We start from the raw sequence: 22,003 nt of genomic DNA on the forward strand, positions 1-22,003 counted from the left end.
CTCTTCTCTGGACCCTTTTGAGTAGTATCATGTCCTTCTAGTACAGCGACCAGGATATTTTTTTTAAAAAAAACTCACTTTGGTTTGGATTGTCAAAAGCAACAAATTCCATAAATGAGACACCTGAGTAACACACTTAAGGGATTGTTTGCAGTTACTATATCAAATGGGCAAGGTTGAAATTCACTCATGTACAGGTTTTGAAGAGCATTTCAGCCAACTGTCTGAGGGCCACAATGGAGGACTTTGGTGACAGTAAACACATTGATGGTATATTTATCGCAATAATGTCAGGGCTTCTGTGTCAGGCTCACTGTTTTCCTGGGATACATCAAATACACATCTAGACACTTCAGATCGGTGCAACTGGAAGTGCCAGATGGACAGATATCCTATTTTTGATAGTAGGGGTCAAAACAGAAATTTTAGCATCAAAGCTGCGACAGCCAGCTCCAGAAAGTACAGCTCTAAGGAGCAGCGGTTACCCAAAGTATCAGATAAACTTAACCCTGCTGTCAGTATTTCCATTGGATAGCAAATGAGGTGAAGGTCGTGACCTGGAAAGCAGGGGTCAGATGTCACAGGCCACTGGTGAAAGGACATGACAATGGGTGAAAGACCCACTTTCAGTGCTACCAGATGGTGGTTAATTTGAGCCAGCACAGACAGCCGAACTGCTAAACCTCGGCAGGATTTCATTCATGCCGTATAAATTACTGCGGAAATTCAAGACCACACACTGCAGCTAAAATAAAGCCAATAATTACCAGCCAGCACGTGAAATTCAAGAAAAAGAGAATTAGTAATTCATGCTAGGAGATGTCTTAAAGAAAAATGAATTCTCTCTCCTTCGATCAAACATCATGGGATGGAAAGGAGGGACTGGGGTAAAAAGACAGCAGAGCGAGTAATGTAGTGTGCGAGTGTTTTGCAAGAAGAGCAAAACATTTTATTAAATTTTAACTCGATAAATGAGCGTTGTCTTGCAGTACGAGCACGTATACGTGCATCACATCATCGCATTGCTGATTGCATCCAGAACCCATAGTTCAAACTAAACTAAACTAAACCTTACGTTTATATACCGCATCATCTCCACGGATGTGGAGCTCGGCGCGGTTTACAAGAACTTAAAATATAGGAAGAGAAGGGAAATAAAAGGTTTACATGAACTTATATATAGAAGAGAAGAGTAAGGGGGGATAGAATTACATTTTAGTGAAAAGCCGGGTTTTCAGTTGCTTGCGGAATAATTGGAGGGAGCCCAGGTTCCGCAGCGGGGTAGTAAGGTCGTTCCAAAGACCTGCGATTCTGAAGAGAAGGGATTTTCCCAGTTTGCCTGCATAGCGAATACCGTGTAGAGAGGGGAAGGATAGTTTATACCTTTGGGCGGGCCTGGTAGGGTCAGGACTCGAGGAGTTATAAGATAGTGGGATTAAGGGAGGAAGGATGATCTTAAAAGCCAGGCAGGAGCATTTGAAATGGATTCTGGAGATCATTGGGAGCCAATGAAGTTTGGCAAGGAGTGGGGAGGCATGGGTCAGATTTGCGTTTTGTAAAGATCAGTTTGGCTGCAGTATTCTGGATTAGCTGGAGTCTTTGAAGACTTTTTTTTGATAGGCTTAAGTAGATGGCATTGCAGTAGTCTAGTTTGGAGAGGATGATGGATTGGACAAGGACGCTGAGGCGACTGAATGTAATAAAAGCGTCATGCCTAATTTACCCGCAGTTCAAGCACGTACTACATATGCGTATCTTACGCCGAGTGTGGCTGAACGTAAAAGAAGCGTCACATGCAATTACCCGTAGCTCAAGCATTCACAACATACGCGCTGTACAAGTGCGCTCACAGCATAGAGGTTTTTGAGTTGTGGAATGAATCGTCTGAGTTTCCATTATTTCCTATAGGGAAATTCGCTTTGATATACCCCAAAGAGTAGCAACATTCCATACAGAATCCCAAGGAATAGCAAGATTCCGGAATCCCCAGAGTAGCAACATTCCATGCTTTCAATCCAGGGCAAGCAATGGCTTCCCCCATGTCTTTCTCAAAAACAGACTATGGATTTTTCCTCCAGGAATTTGTCCAAACCTTTCTTAAAACCAGCTACTCTATCTGCTCTTACCACAACCTCTGGCAACTATTCTCTGAGTGAAAAAAATATTTCCTCCTATTGGTTTTAAAAGTAATTCCCTGTAACTTCATCGAGTGTCCCCTAGTCTTTGTCATTTTTCACGGAGTGAAAAATCGATCCAATCAATCATTTTTAGGTGCCAAACTCCAAACATTGGTTACCCGTTGAACATAGAATTAGTTATAAAATCTTACTTTAACCCTTTACAACAAGACTAAATAATCAACCGGAGTTTATTAACAGACTTTTAATTCCTTATAATTCTTTAAAATCGCTTCATTCAATGTCACAAAATCTCCTCGTCATACCTTCTTTAAAATTAATCAACACGTTGCGTTCCAATAACTTAGCTGTCACTGCCCCTACTCTCTGGAATTCACTGCCCAATCATTTGTGCAGTGAATCCAAAATAAAACAATTCAAATCAAAATTAAAAACATTTTTTGTTCCAGGACGCCTTTGGACAAGAACTGCCCTCTTAAGGACAAAATCAAACAACATAAGAACATAAGCAGTGCCTCCGCCGGGTCAGGCCATAGGTCCATCCTGCCCGGCAGTCCGCTCCCGCGGCGGCCCAAACAGGTCGCGACCTGTCTGAATCACCAGAAGGGGCTCCCTTGCCACCTTGGTTTCTCATTGAAGTCCTATCTTCCCATCGAAGTCCAAAACCTCCGGTCTTGCACATGCACGACCTGGTTGGGTTTCTATACTTATTACCTGGTTAGCTTTCTATACTTGTGTTACATCCCAGCTCCTCCCTCAGTATCCCACGATCCCTTTATCTCTCAGGAATCCGTCCAATCCCTGTACCGTACTCTGCCTGATCACTTCCTCCGGTAGCGCATTCCAAGTGTCCACGACCCTTTGGGTGAAAAAAAACTTCCTTGCATTTGTTTTGAACCTATCTCCCTTCAGTTTCTCCGACTGCCCCCTCGTACCTGTTGTCCCCCTCAGTCTGAAGAATCTGTCCCTATCCACCCTCTCTATGCCCCTCATGATCCTGAAGGTCTCTATCATATCTCAAACTTTATTACTTTTTACCCTAACCTATTGTTTTTTTCCTTTTTCTTACCTATTGTTTGAAGTAAGTCCATATGTCCACGTATTTTACTAAGTCACTTTGGTTTTGTTCAGTATCCCTGACTTTTAATCTATTTTCATGTCATTTTTATATTGCACACCGCTTAGAAACCTGATTAAGCGGTTTAAATTTTTTTTTTTATAAACTTGAACCTGAAACTTGAAAACTTGAAACTATGTATGTAGTTAGATAAATATTCATTGAGATGTTGGCATCCCATCTTACAAAAAATGAAAGACAACATTAAAAAATAACCATTTCCTAAACCTCTTCCTCTGACATTGGATGTATATAGTACTGAGACACCTGTGTGAGACTATAACGAATTTTTGTGGTATAGAGCTCTTTTAAAAGCCCTGTGATAACTGTCCTAAACCAGCGTGAATATGCATGAGAGGCTTCCAGAGACAGGTGGTACGGAGGCAAGTGTCTGCTGAAACAGCCCACCACGACATCAGACGTGGTTTTTCTCAGTCTTTGGTTCCACATACAGCATATATACCAACAACACTTGTGTACACTAGACATTGAAAGGAAGGTCTGCAATGAGAGGGCATTGGATGAAGTTAAGAGGTGACAGGTTCACGAAATACTTTTTTACAGAAAAGGTGGTAGATGCCTGGAACAATCTCCCGGAAGAGGTGGTGGAAACAGAGATTGTGTCTGAATTCAAGAGGGCCTGGAATAGGCACACGGGATCTCTCGGAGAGAGAAAGAGATAATGGTTGTTGCGAATGGGCAGACTGGATGGGCCATTTGGCATGAGATTTTGCTTATGGTTTATGGGGTTATTTATTTATATCCCACTTTATAGGGTTCCAAAAACACATACAGAATAGAAATACACAGATACACGCATTAAAAATACATAACCATAGCAATACAATACCATCTTAATAACCCAGAGACACATAAAATGAAAATTAAAAAAAAATCAAATCATCGCATCCTTTAAAAGGGTACTAACTCCATTACACTAACTCCAGTACATTCTGAACTTCGATTTAGAGAATAACACGAGGGCAAATTTGTCCCCCATTCCCATGGCATCCCCGTCCCATCCCCATAAGTTCTTTTCCTGTCCCTGCCCCCTCCCTGCAAGGACTGTCCTCATCTGCACAAGCCTAGAACACTTTAAAATCATATATATTTGAGGCTTGTGCAGATGAGGACAGACCTTGCAGGGAGGGGGCACGGACAGGGATAGAACTCGTGGGTATGGGGGGAGGGGGGGCACAAAAATCGATTTGCTTTTATGCTTTAACTGCACCTGTGGAGTATTTGACTATTCTCCCTCAGAGCCTGTCTCTTCTTCTCTAGGTCTTTATGGAATTCAATGGAGTTCATTTGGCAACACCATGAAGCCTGAAGAGTGGCCATTTCATTTTTTTAAGGATTCCAGGGATGATGTGAGAAGCTACAGACCAGTCAGCCTTTATAATTTTTGATGGAGTGGAAAATCGATCCACTTGTACCCAAATGCTTAGAAGGAGCCTTCTCAGATTAGCTTGTTTAAAGGGTCTCCAGGCAGATTTGTGTCTTGGTAAGTCAGCTGCTAACAGAAAGAAGCTTTAGCAGGGAGACCAGTACCACCATTGCCTAACTGTTTGTCAAGTGCTCTGGTTGGCTCCGGTGAGTGGAGCTTCTTACTGCTGCTTTTCCTTTGTGGTCCTATTTCTGCTAGATTTTAAGTCCATTAATGCTCAAAAACAAAAAAAGCGGAATTAGAAATGGTACTGAGAAGGGTGACAAAAATGATAAAAGGGATGGGATGACTTCCCTATTAGGAAAAGCTAAAGCGACTAGGGTTCTTCAGCTTGGAGAAGAGATGGCTCAGGGGTGATATGATAGAGGTCTATAAAATACTGAGGGGAGTGGAAAGGATAGAAGTGAATCGCTTGTTCACTCTTTCCAAAAATACTAGGACTAGAGGGCATGCGATGAAGCTACGAAGTAGTAGATTTAAAACAAACTCGAGAAAATATTTCTTTACTCAATGTGTAATTAAACTCTGGAATTCGTTGCCGGAGAATGTGGTGAAATCAGTTAGCATAGCAGGGTTTAAAAAGGTTTGGATAATTTCCTAAAAGAGAAGTCCAAAGGCCATTATTGAGATGGGTTGGGGAAATCCACTGCTTATTCCTAGGATAAGCAACATAAAATCTGTTTTTACTACTTGGGATCTTGCCAGGTATCTGTGACCTGGGTTGTCCACTTTTAGAAACAGGATTCTGGGCTTGATGGACCTTCAGTCTGTGCCTGTAGGGCAACTCTTATGTTCTTACAATGAGGACCCAAAGCACTTATATGCCTGAAGCCCACCAAAGAATTAACCCTGCCCCAGCTCTTATTTTAAGTCATCACCTGGATATTCGGCTTTTACCTGAGATTGCAAAATATTGTGATTTATCAAACAGTGTACTGTACACTGTGGTTCTGGTTTCAGTATTGTAGTCAACAATTACATCTTCAAAGGCCACAAAATTACTTGATTAATGTTCAATGGAGATGAACCAGGCTGGAGAGAGGCTGGTGACTACATCCATTTAAATTGAGAAATATCCTTAATGTACCCAGCGGTTCTGTCTTCCATACAGTGGTCACTTTAAATATTTTAGTAATAGGCACTGAACCATGGCCTAATAAGAAGCTCTTGTTATGCAACCAGCAACTTCAAACACTAATTGATATCCCCAAGGTTTATATCAAAACACTCCTCACAAATCCCTCGGGTTATAAATCACAATTTCTTCATTTGATGATTTAAATATACTTTTCAAACTTCTTCTTCCAGCCTTCAACGGAACCACTTACGGCCTCTTTTACAAAGCCATTAGTGCGGCTTTGTAAAAGAGGCCGTAAGTGGTTCCGTTGAAGGCTGGAAGAAGAAGTTTGAAAAGTATATTTAAATCATCAAATGAAGAAATTGTGATTTATAACCTGAGGGATTTGTCCTATTTCTGAGGGAAGTCCATAGAGATTTAAAGGGTTTGGGGGGCCGTTGCCACGCGGCTTTGTAAAAAAGGCAGTTGCTGCTCAATCAATCTCATTGCACTAAGCGAATGATGAAGTAAGGACATAAAAGTTAGTGCAATGAGATTGATTGGACACTAAAGTGGTTCCGCTGAAGCCTAAGAATGTCATAATGCCCCTGTATCGCTCCATAGTGTGACCTCACTTGGAGTATTGCGTTCAGTTCTGGCCTCCCTATCTCAAGAGAAATACAGTGGCACTAGAAAAAAATTCGGATTTTAGGTGTCATTCTTGATGAAAACTTAACTTATCATGACCACATTAGCTATGTGGTCAAAGCTTCTTTTTACAGATTATGTCAAATCCGTTCTATTTCAAAATTTCTTTGTCCCAAATCTTTAAATATACTAATTCATTCATTGATCATTGCAAAAATTGACTATTGTAACGCTTTATTCAAAGGAATGGCCCAAAAAGAAATTAGAAAATTACAGATCATACAAAATACATCTATCAAATTAATTATGGGGGCCAAAAAGTTTGATCATGTAACCCCGTTATTACAAAAAGCACATTGGCTCCCAGTGGCACACCGAATATTATACAAGTTATCTTTACTCACCTTCAAATCGTTATTATCCAAAACTCCATCTTTCATTTATAAAGTTCTAATTCCATACACCTCTCAAAAAACTTTACGATCTAATCAACAACTTTTATTGGTCATTCCCTCTCTTAAAATCATAAATACCAGAAGACAGTATATCTTCTCTGTCACAGCACCGCAAACATGGAATTCTCTCCCACTTTATTTAAGGGAGGAGAAAAACCTTGATAAATTCAAAAGCCAACTCAAGAGTTTTCTTTTTAAAGACGCTTTCAATACTTAATTGAAATGCCAATTGCTCTTCACAACTCCCTTTCACTTAGTCAGCTATATATTTACACTATATCTAAATATGTATTTTGTTTTCCCAGCCATTTTGTGTTTTAACCCTTATCGGTCCCTCCTTTCCTATTATAAATTGTATTTCTTCCCCCTCATTCCCAATGTTTTCCTGTCCAAATTTGTCCAGTTTTTTAAAAAATGATTTTTAGATTTTTATTATATTATTGTTAACATTTTATTATGTATTTTCTGTAAATGTAAATCGCTTAGTAATTATGATAGGCGATTAATCAAATATTGAATAAATCTTGAAATCTTGAAATCTTCTAAGAAGAGCGACCAAGATGGTAAAGGGGATGGAACTCCTCTCGTATGAGGAAAGACTAAAAAGGTTAGGGCTCTTCAGCTTGGAAAAGAGATGGCTGAGGGGAGATAGGATTGAAGTCTACAAAATCCTGAATGGAGTAGAAGGGGTACAAGTGGATCAATTTTTCACTCCGTCAAAAATGACAAAGACTAGGGGACACTCGATGAAGTTACAGGGAAATACTTTTAAAGCCAATAGAAAAAAACATTTTTTCACTCAGAGAATAGTTAAGCTCTAGAACACATTGGCAGAGGATGTGGTAAGAGCGGATAGCGGAGCTGGTTTTAAGAAAGGTTTGGAAAAGTTCCTGGAGGAAAAGTCCATAGTCTGCTATTGAGACAGACATGGGGGAAGCCACTGCTTGCCCTGGATCAGTAGCATGGAATGTGGCTACTCTTTGGGATTCTAGAATCTTGTTACTCTTTGGGATTCCGGAATCATGCTATTCCTTGGGTTCCCGTATGGAATGTTGCTACTCCTTGGGTTTTGGCCAGGTACTAGGGACCTGGATTGGCCACCGTGAAAATGGTCTACTGGGCTTGATGGACCATTGGTCTGACCCAGTGGGGCTATTCTTTTGTTCTTAAGTTTGAAAAGTATATTTAAATCATCAAATGAAGAAATTGTGATTTATAGCCTGAGGGATTTGTGAGGAGAGTTCTGGTTAGGCGGCCAACACAGAGAGCACTTTCTGCACCTCAAAGGACTCCCGAGACCAGGCGTCTCTCGAGATATTTAACAGCCAGTCGAGTTAGATAAGGTATATTTTTATTAACTAGCAAAGATGTTTCTCAAGGCAGGATGACCTTCAACAAAGTCATCCCTTTAACGTAAATCATGGAAAAGCTTCAGAAGTCCAGCTTAGTGCCACAGAACACAAATAAATCTACTGCATTCCTTTTCGAGGCTCTTATCTAGCTGGTATTGCTTAATTTACGTTTTAAATAAATTAAGGATAGCTAATTAAAATGTTTCAGTCCTACTGGCAGTGTGTACCTTGCCATGCCGATTGTGAAAACTGAGCTAAGTGGGGTTTATGCTGAGGTCAGACCCTCTCTGAAACTCGTGAGCTTGCTTCTTGTCTGGCTCTTTCACAGATGCGGTGGGAAGCCACTTAAGTCGACATAGCTCTGGTTATAAGGCGCTGGAGTATATGGAAAGTGGGCTTCTAAGTACAATTTAGGTATAACAATCAAGCGAGCTGTTACAATTAAACTGATCAAATAAATAAGTTTTCCAATTTCGTCTAAAGACGAGAGAGTTATCAATTTCTCTGAGTTCAGGGCCCTTCCCCACTATAGATCTTAATCTAGTGGTTATTTTCCAGCTCGGTGAACTAGAAGGAATTATAAAGGAATTTCCTGAGATGGACGTAACGATTTGATTGAGGAGTACAGAGAAATGGATGGGCAAAAGTATTCCAGTGCTAAACCATGCAGAATTTTATGAACAAATAGAACATAGAAACATAGAAGATGACGGCAGAAAAGGGCCACAGCCCAACAAGTCTGCCCACTCCAATGACCCACCTTCTAATTTCTTCCTTGAAGTGATCCCACATGCTTATCCCATTTTCTCTTAAAATCCTCAATTACCTGCAGTGGAAGATTATTCCAATGATCAACCACCCTTTCGATGAAGAAATACTTCCTGGTGTCACTATGCAATCTCCCACCCCTGAGTTTCAACGGATGTCCTCTTGTCGCCGTAGGTCCTTTAAAAAAAAAAAAAAAGATATCCTCTTCTACCTCAATACGGCCTGTGACATATTTGAACGTCTCAATCATGTCTCCCCTCTCTCTACGTTCCTTGAGTGAGTATAGCTGCAACTTACCCAGCCATTCCTCATACGGGAGATCCTTGAATCCTGAGACCATCCTGGTGGCCATTCACTGAACCTACTCAATTCTCCGCGCATCTTTTTGATAATGTGATCTCCAGAATTGTACACAATCATGGATCTGTATAACGGCATTATAACTTCGGGCTTCCGGCTGACGAAACTTCTTCGGTTACAACCCATCATTTGTCTAGCCTTGGATGAAGCTTTTCACTTGATTGGCAGTCTTCATGTCTTCACTAATGATCACTCCCAAGTCCCGTTCTGCTGCAGTTCTTGCTAAGGTCTCATCATTTAGGGTGTAAGTTCTACATGGATTTCTGCTGCCAAGGTGCATGACCTTACACTTTTTGGCATTAAAACTTAGTTGCCAAGTTGAGGACCAATGCTCCTGTAAGAGTAGGTCCTGTGTCATATAGTCGGGCACTGTGCTGTTGCCTACTATGTTGCATAGTTTGGCGTCATCAGTGAATAATGTAATTTTCCCTCGAAGCCCCTGAGCCAGGTCCTTTACGAAGATATTAAATAGGATCGGACCCAAGACCAAGCCCTGCGGCACTCCACTGATCACTTCCGACGTTTCGGAGACAGTACCGTTCACCACCTCCCTCTGAAGTCTACCTCTGAGCCAGTCTTTTACCCATGCAGTTAATGTTTCTCCTAATCCCATTGAACTCATCTTGCTCAATAACCTGCAGTGTGGGACACTATTGAAAGCCTTACTGAAGTCCAAGTACACGATGTCCAGGGACTCCCCCATATCCAGCTTTTTCGGTACCCAGTCAAAGAATCAGATTGGATTGGCAGGACCTTCCCTTTGTAAATCCATGTTGATGGGGATCTCGTAGATTCTCATCATTCAGGATCGTATCTAATTTGTGTTTGATTAGTGTTTCCATAATTTTACACACTATCGATTTGGGACTCACTGGTCTGTAATTTGCAGCCTCCATCCTGCATCCCTTTTTGTGGAGTGGAATTACGTTGGCTATTTTCCAGTCCAATGGGACTCTTCCTGTACTTAGGGAAAGATTGAAGAGCGCGGATAACGGTTCCGCCAGGACATCACTCAATTCCCTAAGCACCCTGGGATGTAGCCTGTCTGGTCCCATGGCTTTGTTCACTTTGAGCTTTGAAAGTTCATAGTAAACGCTGCTGGACGTAAACTCAAAATCTCGAAACGGGTCTTTCGAGCTCTCCCTTGTCTACAGCTTTGGACCGGATCCCGGCGCCCCGCAGGTAAAGACTGAGCAGAAGTATTTATTTAGTAGTTCGGCTTTATCGGAGTCCAATTCTACATAATTCACGTCTGGTTTCCTAAAGTGCACTATCCCATCTGTGTTCCTTTTTCTGTCACTAATATACCCGAAGAAGGATTTATCCCCCTTTTTAATGTTCTTTGCTAGATTCTCTACCATCCGGAGTTTGGCCTCTTTGACTGCTGTTTTGACAGCTCTAGACTTGGCCGGATAGTCTTCTTTAGTCTCTCGTTTTCCTGAATGTTTGTAGGAGATAAATGCTCTTTTCTTCTTTTTTACGAGGTCCAAGATCTCCGCAGAGAACCACTGAGGTTTATTGTTTCTCCGCCGTTTACTTACTGTTTTTATATAGAGGTTGGTTGCTTCGTGTAGGGTAGATTTCAGAGCTGACCACATTACCTCTACAGAAGCTTAGACTCAGTTCTAGCTTTAATAGGGAGCCAGCGCATCTTTTTAAAGAATGGGGTAGCATGGCCTGTGAATTTACCCTCCCAAAAAATCAATTTGGTTGCAGCATTCTGCCATCTGGAGCTTACGAAGCTGGCAATCTGGAAGGCCTTGCAAAACCACACTGCGGTAATCCAATTGGGTTAAAATGCTGGCCTGCAAAACTAAGTGTAATTGAAACGGGTCTGTGGGAGACTAGCCTTTTTGGATGGCTAGCCTGGCTTGCCCAGAGGTCAGCACGCATATATCCAAGACACTATTGCATATAAAGAGTTTTATTTCTCATTTGCCTCACATAGGGTTACCAGATTTTGGGCAGCAAAACCCTGGACAAATGGCCCCGTCCAGTTCTACCCCCCATCCCCGCCCCCAACAAAGCCTCGAGCTCCGACCATGTCTGGAGGGCCTGGAGCAGGCACGGGTGTGTGCGACGTCATGCTCAGAGGCTCTCCTGATGCAGCCGGAGCTCATCGAGGCTTTGCAAAACCCAGACAACTTGACAGGTTTTGGAAAGTCTGTCCGGGCACATGGACAGTCCTCTAAAAAGAGGACATGTCCGGGTAACCCTAGCCTCACAGAATGAATTGTTTAGAAAATTGCTAAAGACACAATTATTTGTAAAAGCCTTTTTCTAGTCAGTCATTTTCTCTGGTCTAGTAAGTCATGATCTTTTTATTTAAGCTTTTGCTGATATGTTTTTAGGATTGTTTCTTTGTTGTATTTTGCTCTTTTAGAAATTATGTATGTAATTCATGTCAACCGTTTAATTTTAAATGGTATAAATAAATTTGGCTTACCTCAGCCACTGTTCATATCATATCAAGCAGAAGTAGGGGCCAGACAGACGGCTTTTCCAGCCAATAAACTTTTATTCAAACTCTTTTGTCTCGATACGGAGTCAAAATCTGCAATCAGAACAATTAACATAAATTATGCATGCTTTAAAATAAACAATGAAAAGTGCATATATGCAAAAAACATTATAGCAACAAGGTCCTCTCGTTTCACGAATGAATTGCAGCTACATGAGGTGGAGCTCACATTGGTTTCCTTATCCAAGATGGCGTGGTGGTCAAATCCAAACGTTGATGGCTAAGCGTTGAGTTTCGGATCCGATGTCAACTTTGACTTTTGCCCTATCTGAGCATACAGGGTCGTGTCCCTAAATACCTGGTCCATATAGTTCCCAACCATAATTACGCACTTTAGCGCAGGGTGACCTGATGATACCAGCGAGGAGAGAGGTCCGCTTGCAGGCAGTCAGGACAGGGATTTTCTCCTGAGCTGCCCCTGAAGAATGGAATAAACTTCCATCCTATATTAAGAAGCAGGGAAAGGTGGAGGAATTCAAAAAAATGGCTGAAAAGACAGCTGTTTTTTCTCATGAAGTACGCAGGTTGATGTGGCATTTTCTTTTAAAATCATGCTGTGACTGGTGTACTGATGTATAGTGTGGAAAAGGATATGTAATTATCTAGTTTTGTGGGTATGAAAGATTTTGGTTTATGTATTGTAATAGTTTTTACACTTCCCCCTCCATATTCGCGAATTCCATATCTACAGATTCTCTTATTCGCGGTTTTAAATTTAAAAATTTATTTTCATTTTTCGGGCTATTTTAAGCCCTATGAGCCCCCCCCCTTAAGCCTTACCTGGCGGTCTAGTAAGTTTTCAGGCAGGAGCGATCTATCCATGCTCCTGCCTCATGCAGATCGCTCACAGGAAATGGCTCGAGAGACTACGGGAGTTCAAGGCAGCCATTTCCTGTGAGCGATCTGCATGGGGCAGGAGCGTGGTAAGATTGCTCCTGCCCCGAAAACCCGCTAGGCCACCAGGTAAGGCTTAAGAGGGGGGCTTTCAGGGCTTAAAATAGCCGGGGGAAGCGGGAGTTAGGGACAGAACCGGCTCGAATATTATTCGTGGTTTTTTAATATTCGCGGACCGGCTCTTCCCCGAACCCCTGCGAATACGGAGGGGGAAGTGCATATTATTTTAGATGTTTGCATGCAATTTTATTGTGTATTATATTTTGTGCTGCGCCTCGATAAAGGCAGAATATAAATAAACAAACAGATTTCAGAAGGTCCAAACCAGAAAAGCTTGTGAGGCTCAACAGTATTTCCATGACAGATCCATTTCTGTTCTCTTTGGTAGAACCCAGCTGGCATTGGGGAACTTTATCCAAAGTCTATATTATTGGAACTGCTTTAGATCTAATTAGTTATGTCCCTTAGGGACTAGGTATCGTGGTCTTTTCTGACACATTTTTTTTTGGGGGGGGGGGGGGGGAAATAGCTTTTTCTCCACCAAGTAGAGTTTTTCACTGTTCTTTTCCTTCCTGGAGAATTGAGTTGAAGCCAATGACAACTGGGTAGGAATACTCATAAGCGGCTTCTTCTTTCTGGCTTCCAAGATTACGTAGAATACAAAATATGGCGATTCATTTAGGGGTCCTTTTCCTAAGGCGTGCTAAACGCGTCTATTATAGTCTATGGACGCATTAGCGTTTAGCGTGCACCAAAACAGCACGCCTTAGTAAAAGAGGGGTTAATTTTTTCACCTTAAAAAGTCAGACCACGTGACACCTTATTATCGCAAGTCGCACCGGCTTCCTATTGAGGCCAGAGTATTTTTTTTACGTTTGGATGTCTGTCTTATAAGGTCTCGCACGGTTTGGCTCCTAAGTACCATGCTCTCCATTTTACTTTTACGAGACCTAGACGTTCGTTGCGCATCGCCGCATTATTTGCTTTTCCTTCTGGAAAAGTCTTCTCATTGAAACAATATTTCACTTTCCTGCTGACTTTTGCCGATTATTAGATCATTCAAATTCTTATTTGCATTTTAGGAAATTATTGAAAGCTTATCGATTTGTTAAATTTTCAGAAAATTGTGTATTTCGCTGTGAATTACTCTATCCTCTTTCATTTTGATAACCGCACTGATCTGCAAGGTATTGCGGTATTTAAATAACACCTTCCACCCCCCCCCCTCCCACTTTTACAAAACCATAGCGTGGTTTTTAGTGCCGGCCATGGCGGTAACAGCTCCAACGTTCACAGAATTAGTATAAGTGTCGGAGATGTTACCGCCACGGCCGGCACTAAAAAACATGCTATGGTTTTGCAAACGAGGGGGTGAATTTTATGTTATAATCTGCTCATATTGCTTTGAGGCTTCTTTCCATTGCTTGCAAATCATCTCTATATAGTGTCGTTGATAAGACACACTTCTGGTCCAATGGGCTCCTGCAGGGGTCGGTGACTCCTGCTGCGGCTGCTGGTTTCCTGGAACTGACATTGTAGTTAAGCAGGCTTCGTGGCTTGGCTGCAAGTCTCCCGAGGCTGCAGGTTTGAGTCTTGGCAAACCTTTACGGAACCAGGGAAACCAGGATTCAAAATCCCGCTGATGTTCCCTTGTGATCTTGGTCAAATCCCTAAACCCTTCATTGCCTCAGGTGCAAATGTAGATGGTAAGCTTTCTGGGGCCAGGAAAATGTTTCTGCATCGCACCTTGAGGCCTTTGAGAAAGGCATGTCGTAAATTCAAATCCCCATTCGCAGCATCCATTCCTATAAAGGAACACCTGCTTCATTACTAGTCCACTTCACATTCCATTCACAGGCAGATAGAAAAATTAAAAACTGACAAATCACCGGGCCCGGACGGAATCCACCCAAGGGTTCTGAAAGAACTAAAGGAGGAAATAGCGGAACTACTACAGCAAGTTTGCAATTTATCCCTGAAAACAGGCGTGATCCCGGAGGATTGGAAGATAGCCAATGTTACGCCCATCTTTAAAAAGGGATGAAGAGGTGACCCGGGGAACTACAGACCAGTGAGTCTGACCTCGGTTCCGGGGAAAATGGTGGAAGCGCTGATAAAAGACAACATCGATGAGCATTTTGAAAGAAATAAACTTCTGATAACAAGCCAACATGGTTTCTGCAAGGGGAGATCGTGCCTAACGAACTTATTGCACTTCTTCGAAGGAATTAACAAACAGATGGACAGAGGGGACCCCATAGACATCGTATATTTAGATTTCCAAAAAGCCTTTGACAAGGTACCCCATGAACGCCTACTTCGGAAACTGAAGAACCATGGGGTGGAAGGAGACGTACATAGATGGATCAGGAATTGGTTGGCGGGTAGGAAGCAAAGGGTAGGAGTGAAGGGCCACTACTTGGATTGGAGGAGGGTCACGAGTGGTGTTCCGCAGGAGTTGGTGCTCGGACCGCTGCTTTTCAATATATTTATAAATGATCTAGAAACAGGGACGAAGTGCGAAATAATAAAATTCGCAGACGACACCAAACTATTTAGTGGTGCTCGGATTAAAGAGGACTGTGAGGAATTACAAAGGGACCTGAACAAACTAGGGGAGTGGGCAACGAGATGGCAGATGAAGTTCAATGTAGAGAAATGCAAAGTACTGCATGTAGGAAGTAGAAACCCGAAGTACAGCTATACGATGGGAGGGATGTTATTGAGTGAAAGTACCCAAGAAAGGGACTTGGGCGTAATGGTGGACAAGACAATGAAGCCAACGGCACAGTGCGCAGCGGCCGCTAAGAGAGCGAATAGAATGCTAGGTATAATCAAGAAGGGTATTACAACCAGAACAAAATAAGTTATCCTGCCGTTGTATCGGGCGATGGTGCGTCCGCATCTGGAGTACTGCGTCCAATATTGGTCGCTGTACCTTAAGAAGGATATGGCGATACTCGAGAGGGTTCAGAAGAGAGCGACACGCTTGATAAAGGGTATGGAAAACCTTTCATACACTGAGAGACTGGAAAAACTGGGGCTCTTTTCCCTGGAGAAGAGGAGACTTAGAGGGGACATGATAGAGACTTACAAGATCATGAAGGGCATAGAGAGAGTAGAGAGGGACAAATTCTTCAAACTCTCGAAAACTACAAGAACGAGAGGGCATTTGGAAAAATTAAAAGGGGACAGATTCAGAACCAGTGCTAGGAAGTTCTTCACCCAACGTGTGGTGGAATGAGCTTCCAGAGGGCGTGATAGGACAGAGTACGGTATTGGGGTTCAAGAAGGGATTGGACAATTTTCTGAAGGAAAAGGGGATAGAGGGGTATAGATAGAGGACTACTACACAGGTCCTGGACCTGTTGGGCCACCGCATGAGCGGACTGCTGGGCACGATGGACCTCTGGTCTGATCCAGCAGAGGCACTGCTTATGTTCTTATGAGCCCTAAAAAAGTAACATCTTTACCCAAATACCATGTTTCCTTTTTTAATCTCATTAGTCTCCTGGCCATATTAGGATGTAGTGCAGTCAAAACGGCTGTGGCTAGTGGGGTGGGCTCATTTATTAATACAATTCTTAGGAAAAAAAAAACCCCTTCATATCAGAGGCAAGAATCCTGTTTCACGTTAGTCATGCTACCCAGAGCTGTTTCTCTGACCAATGTATTTCCTTAATGACCAATGTTTAGAACTCTGGTGGCAAATATCTTTCTCTCCTTCTGTTACCACACGACAGGGGCCGGCAAATACGCCATATGCCAGCTCATCGCCAAGAAACATTTCTGGTTCTTAAAAGCACAAACTGAGGGGCTGGATGCATCAAATTATGTGGATTGGACAGTTCCAACTCTTCTTCAGGAAGGAGAGGTTCTAAAAATTACTCCTGGTGGAATTCTGCGCAAAAAAATGGAAAATTCTGCAAAGTTTGTTTGCAGGGCTTTGCGTAGACTTCTCTTATCCTGAGGCCTGAAATTTGTTCCCATCTTTTCCTTTCTCAGGTTCCAGCCTCCTCAGTTCTCTCTCTCACTCCAACTGCAGTTCTGTCTCCCTCTAAATCCCACCGCTCCCTCACTTGCTTCCTGAATCCCCTCCTTTGCCCCTATAGTCTGGCATCTCTCTCTCCCTCTCTCCATAGCCAAGCATCTCTTCCTTTTTACCCCCCTTCTGGCCCAGTTCTCCTTCTCACCCCCTTTTCCCTATAACTTACAGGCCCAGCATCCATGTCCCTTCCCTTGCCCTCTTCTCCTCCCCCTGCAGGTCTAGCATCCATGTGTCCTCCCCCCCCACTTGCAGCCCAGAATTCATGTCCCCTCCTCTCCCCCCTCCCACTTGCAGTCCAGCATCCATGTCCCCTCCTTACATCCCTTTCCCCCTCCCCCACAATACAGCATCCATGTCCCTTCCCATTCTCCCCATGGGCCTAGCATCTATGTCACCTCTTTACCCCAAATTGCAGTCAGAGTCTATGTCCCCGCCCCTTCCCCCATCTATGTATGGCCTCTCTGACTAATCCACACACCTCTCACCCCCCCCCCTCATGACAGCCAACATACCTGTGGGCCTCCCAAAGCAACAGCAGTGATGGTGGTAGCGGGCAAAGGCAGTGCTGTGAACAAGCTGTTTTGGCCGCCCCACCAAGGCCTTCCCTCTGCCGCGTTGTCCATCTACAAGAAGTGACACAGCAGAGGGAAGGCCCATGCGGGTCCGGCCGCAAGTAGCCTGTTCATAACACTGCTTTGCTGGCTGGCCACCACCACTGCTGCTGCTTTGGGAGGCCCACAGGTATGTCGGCTCTCACAGGGCAGCGTTTGATTGGTCGATCGGAGAGAGGGACGGGGGCAAAACAGAAGGTCTGCGTAGAATTCTGCCAGGAGTAAAAAAAAAAAAAAAAAAGTGATAGTCTCCTAAAGAGAAAATATTTTTTTAAAAAGACATTTATAATCAATATCAAATGCAGCTCGCAAAGGCTGAGCACAGCTCAATAAAGCACGACAGAAATTCAAAGGCATTATGTAACTGGATTCTTGGGCTGTGAGCTTCACAGGCACCTGTGTTGCACCTATCTTCATAAAGGTGAGCTCTCTAAAAAATACCACACTGGAAAGTGGGCATTGTAAATATGGACCCCATCCCTGCTCCAGGAACAGCTATGAAAGCATACGATATGAGCACCTTTATAATCACCTATACTGTATATTCAATCCCCTTATCAAATTATCCTATTAGAAGGCAATTGTAAAGGTTTTTGCTTGAGTATGCATGTTTATCAATGTCAAAACACATTTTTGAAAGTTCCACTCATCTCAGTGTAATTAAAATAGCACATACTTACTGGGGGGGGGGGGGGGGGTGTTGAATGAGGTAGTGTTAGACTATACACATTTTCAAAAGGAAACTCTGTGAGGGTACTTGGCCTGTAAGCTGCCTAGTGACTGAAAATCATCCTCATAATACAAGACTGTTTATTAACAGTGGCTATAAAGGTGAAGTGAAACAGACTATTAGAGCCAAAAAAAAAAAACCCAACCCAACACATCCTTTAACCCTTTCAGGACCATAAGGATCGTAGGCCAATTTTTGTGGTTTTGACGACATTTTTATGGTAAAAAGGGCTTGCAGATGCCAAAAAATTGATTTTTTTTTTGTGAAATATCATTATTTTTATTTAAAAAAATCACACTTCTGGCTTATGGACAGTGTGGCAAGTGAATCTTCTCGTCAATCTGGCAACGACGCTAATGAATGAATGTCGGAACCAGTTTGTTTACATAAAGGCAGTATCCTATGGAATCCGTACATATCAAATTTAGAACTGTAGACGATCCCAATCAAAATGTATAGGATTTTAAAGTTATGGGACAAATATGTCCCTTGGTCCTGAAAGGGTTAAAGAATGGAAAAAGGATCCAAATGAAGAAAATAAAAAGAGGCACAAGCAGTGGCAAGTCAGATGCAAAGCATTGATAAAGAAAGCTAAGAAAGAGTATGTTACGCCTATATTTAAAATGGGTTCCAGGGGAGATCTGGAAAATTACAGACTGACTTTAGTGCCAGGCAAAATGGTGGAAACAATTAGAAAAAATAAAATTGTGGAACACATAGACAAACATGATTTAATCAGACAATCAGCATGGGTTCAACCGAGGGAGATCTTGCCTCACATATTTGCTTGACTTCTTTGAAGGTGTGAATAAAGATGAGCCGGTTGATGCAGTGTATCTAGATTTTCAGAAAGCTTTTGATAAAGTTCCTCACAAGAGGCTCCTGAGAAAATTAAAGTGTCATGGGATAGGTGGCAAAGTTCAGTTGTAGATTAGGAATTGGTTATCGGATAGAAAACAGAGGGTAGGGTTAAATGGTCATTTTTCTCAATGGAGGAGAGTAAACAGTGGAGTGCCACAGGGGTCTGTACTGGGACCGGTGCTATTTAACTTATTTATAAATGACGTGGAAGTTGGTACGACGAGTGACACTAAACTGTTCAAAGTTGTTAAAACGCACGCGGATTGTGAAAAATTTGCAGACGGGCCTTGGGAAATTGGAAGACTGGGCGTCCAAGTGGCAGATGAAATTTAGGACCTGTTTTACAAAGCCGCGCTATCGGCTGCTGTGCGGTAACGGCCCCGAAGCCCATAGAGATTTAAAGGACTTCGGGGCCGTTGCCACGTGGCTTTGTAAAACAGGCATCATCAAGAGGGGCATAACATCCAGGACGCGGGAAGTCATCATGCCGCTGTATCGAGCGATGGTGCGCCCACATCTGGAATACTGCGTTCAATATTGGTCGCCGCACCTCAAGAAGGACATGGCAGTTCTTGAGAGAGTCCAAAGGAGGGCAACGAAACTGGTAAGAGGGCTGGAAAACTGCCCATACGCCGAGAGGCTGGATAAACTGGGGCTCTTCTCTCTGGAGAAGAGGAGGCTCAGGGGGGATATGATAGAGACCTTCAAAATACTTAAGGGCATAGAGAAGGTGGACAGGGACAGGTTCTTCAGACTAAAAGGGACGACAGGTACGAGGGGGCACTCAGAGAAACTGAAGGGGGATAGGTTCAAATCAAATGCAAGGAAGTTTTTCTTCACCCAAAGGGTCGTGGACACATGGAATGCGCTCCCGGAGGAAGTGATCCGGCAGAGTACAGTACAGGGATTCAAACAGGGATTGGACGGATTCCTGAGGGAAAAGGGGATCGTGGGGTACTGAGGGAGGTGCTGGGGTGTTGCATAAGTATAGACAGCTCACCAGGTCGTGTAGGTGAAAGGCCGGAGGGTTAGGACTTTGATGGGAAGATAGGACTTTGATGAGATACCTAGGGGGCAAGGGGGCCCCTTCTGGTGATTCAGGCAGGTCATGACCTGTTGGGCCGCCGCGGGGGCGGACTGCTGGGCGGGATGGACCTGTGGTCTGACCCGGCAGAGGCACTGCTTATGTTCTTATGTTCTTATGTTATGTTCTTATGTACATTGGGAAGAATAACCCACATCACAGTTACCGGATGCTAGGGTCCATGTTGGGGGTTAACGCCCATGAAAAAGATCTGGGTGTCATTGTAGACAATACGATGAAACCTTCCACCCAATGTGTGGCGGCGGCCAAATAAGCAAACAAGATGCTAGAAATTATTTTTAAAAGGAATGGTTAACAAAACTAAGAATGTTATAATGCCCCTGTATCGCTCCATGGTGCGACCTCATCTGGAGTATTGCGTTCAATTCTGGTCTCCTTATCTCAAGAAAGATATAGTGGCACTAGAAAAGGTTCAAAGAAGAGCGACCAAGATGGTAAAGGGGATGGAACTCTTCTCGTATGGTTAGGGCTCTTCAGCTTGGAAAAGAGACGGCCGAGGGGGGGGGGAGATAGGATTGAAGTTTACAAAATCCTGAGCGGAGTGGAACTTTCTTGGCAGCCTGTGCGTTTGCTTTCATAGATGGAGCTGTATGCATTTAGCTGCATTTTCGTTTTTCAGTAACAAGACGAGAGGGGTGCGGTTTCATTTTTCAGCGACATATAGGAGACAGGTGGTGCATAGCCACACTGTTACATGGGGTTAGTGTAAGCAAAGTGTCTCCTCTGGCTACTTGACAGATGTGAAATGGAAAATGATAGAAAAGGGCAGAACATTTCCAGTCCTGTAGGAAGCGTTTTACAAGGGCAGAGAAAACAGGGTCTAATGGTCTGCTGACAGCAAATATTAATGGAATAGAACTATTAATTGCCCCAAACAGAAAAAAAGATTAAAAGGAAAAAAAAATCAAACAGTGAGTCAGATTTTGAAAAGTGTTCCAGGAAAGCCAGTCCCTGAAAACAAAGCTGCTACATACATTCATCTGTCTCTTACCTGAAGGACACCCAATAGAGGAATTATATAGCAAGTTTGGAGGGCAAGATGGTGCCCCTTTTGTCCCTGTTCTACAAAGACTCGGAGGTGCTTATAAAATCATCTCATAAAAGCTTGCAAAATCATGATTAACCCCTTCCTGTACAAAGCCGCGCTAGCGTTTTGAGCGCTGGCCTCGGCGGTAACAGCTGATGCTCATAGGCGGCCGGCGCTCAAAACGCTAGCGAGGCTTTGTAAAGGAGGGGGTAAATGAAGCCGTGAATATTTACGCTTGCTCTGGAGAGAATTTTGCACGCCCTCTACAAGAGGAAATCGTGATTCCATTCAGGCTCCGCCCAACATCCACCCCAAACCCAGCCACACCTGAGTTGTGGAAAAGGACGCACATTCTTACCAAGGGGATAATTTTATGAGTGGCACTTTAAGCGCATAACTTTGCACTTAACTATTATTACAATGACCACTCCAGTAATTAAAAGAGATTCACCATGGACAAACGCCTTCCCATTAAGTGAAACTGAAGGAAAAAAACTCAGATATCACAGGGATATATAATACATTCCAAAGTGACAGTAAAATGAGCCTTAAAATGTTAGTTTGCTTTTGTAACATCCATCATAGGCATAAAAACCCTTCACTTTGGCAGTCCTCAGTACAATAGTGCACTCATATGTGCTACTGAGCAATACTAATGCTTACAAGTCAAAATGATATGTTATGTTATTCAGGTTTTCTATTCCACCTTTATCTATTCAGTTCAAAGTGGGATTACATTACAAGAGGTTGGGTCAATTACTCAGGAAGTTACAATGGACAGTCTAACAGGGACATTCAATAGAGTTGTTAGTACAGGTAGATCAGTCCAGTTAGGTCATGGTTACAATCAAGTAGGTCATCGTT

The 22,003-nt window shown here is 43.0% G+C and overlaps 1 long non-coding RNA gene across 1 annotated transcript in view; it reads right to left on the reverse strand.

Moving 5' to 3' along the window:
• LOC117363380 overlaps positions 1-22,003 on the reverse strand; it is a 118,869-nt gene that overhangs the window by 45,768 nt on the left and 51,098 nt on the right. Inside the window, exon 3 of the long non-coding RNA XR_004540041.1 lies at positions 11,789-11,896. This is a non-coding gene — a long non-coding RNA (uncharacterized LOC117363380). The remainder of the gene's footprint in view (positions 1-11,788; positions 11,897-22,003) is intronic.

The sequence above is a fragment of the Geotrypetes seraphini genome, chromosome 7 (assembly GCF_902459505.1).
Source record: "Geotrypetes seraphini chromosome 7, aGeoSer1.1, whole genome shotgun sequence".
NCBI lineage: Eukaryota > Metazoa > Chordata > Amphibia > Gymnophiona > Dermophiidae > Geotrypetes > Geotrypetes seraphini.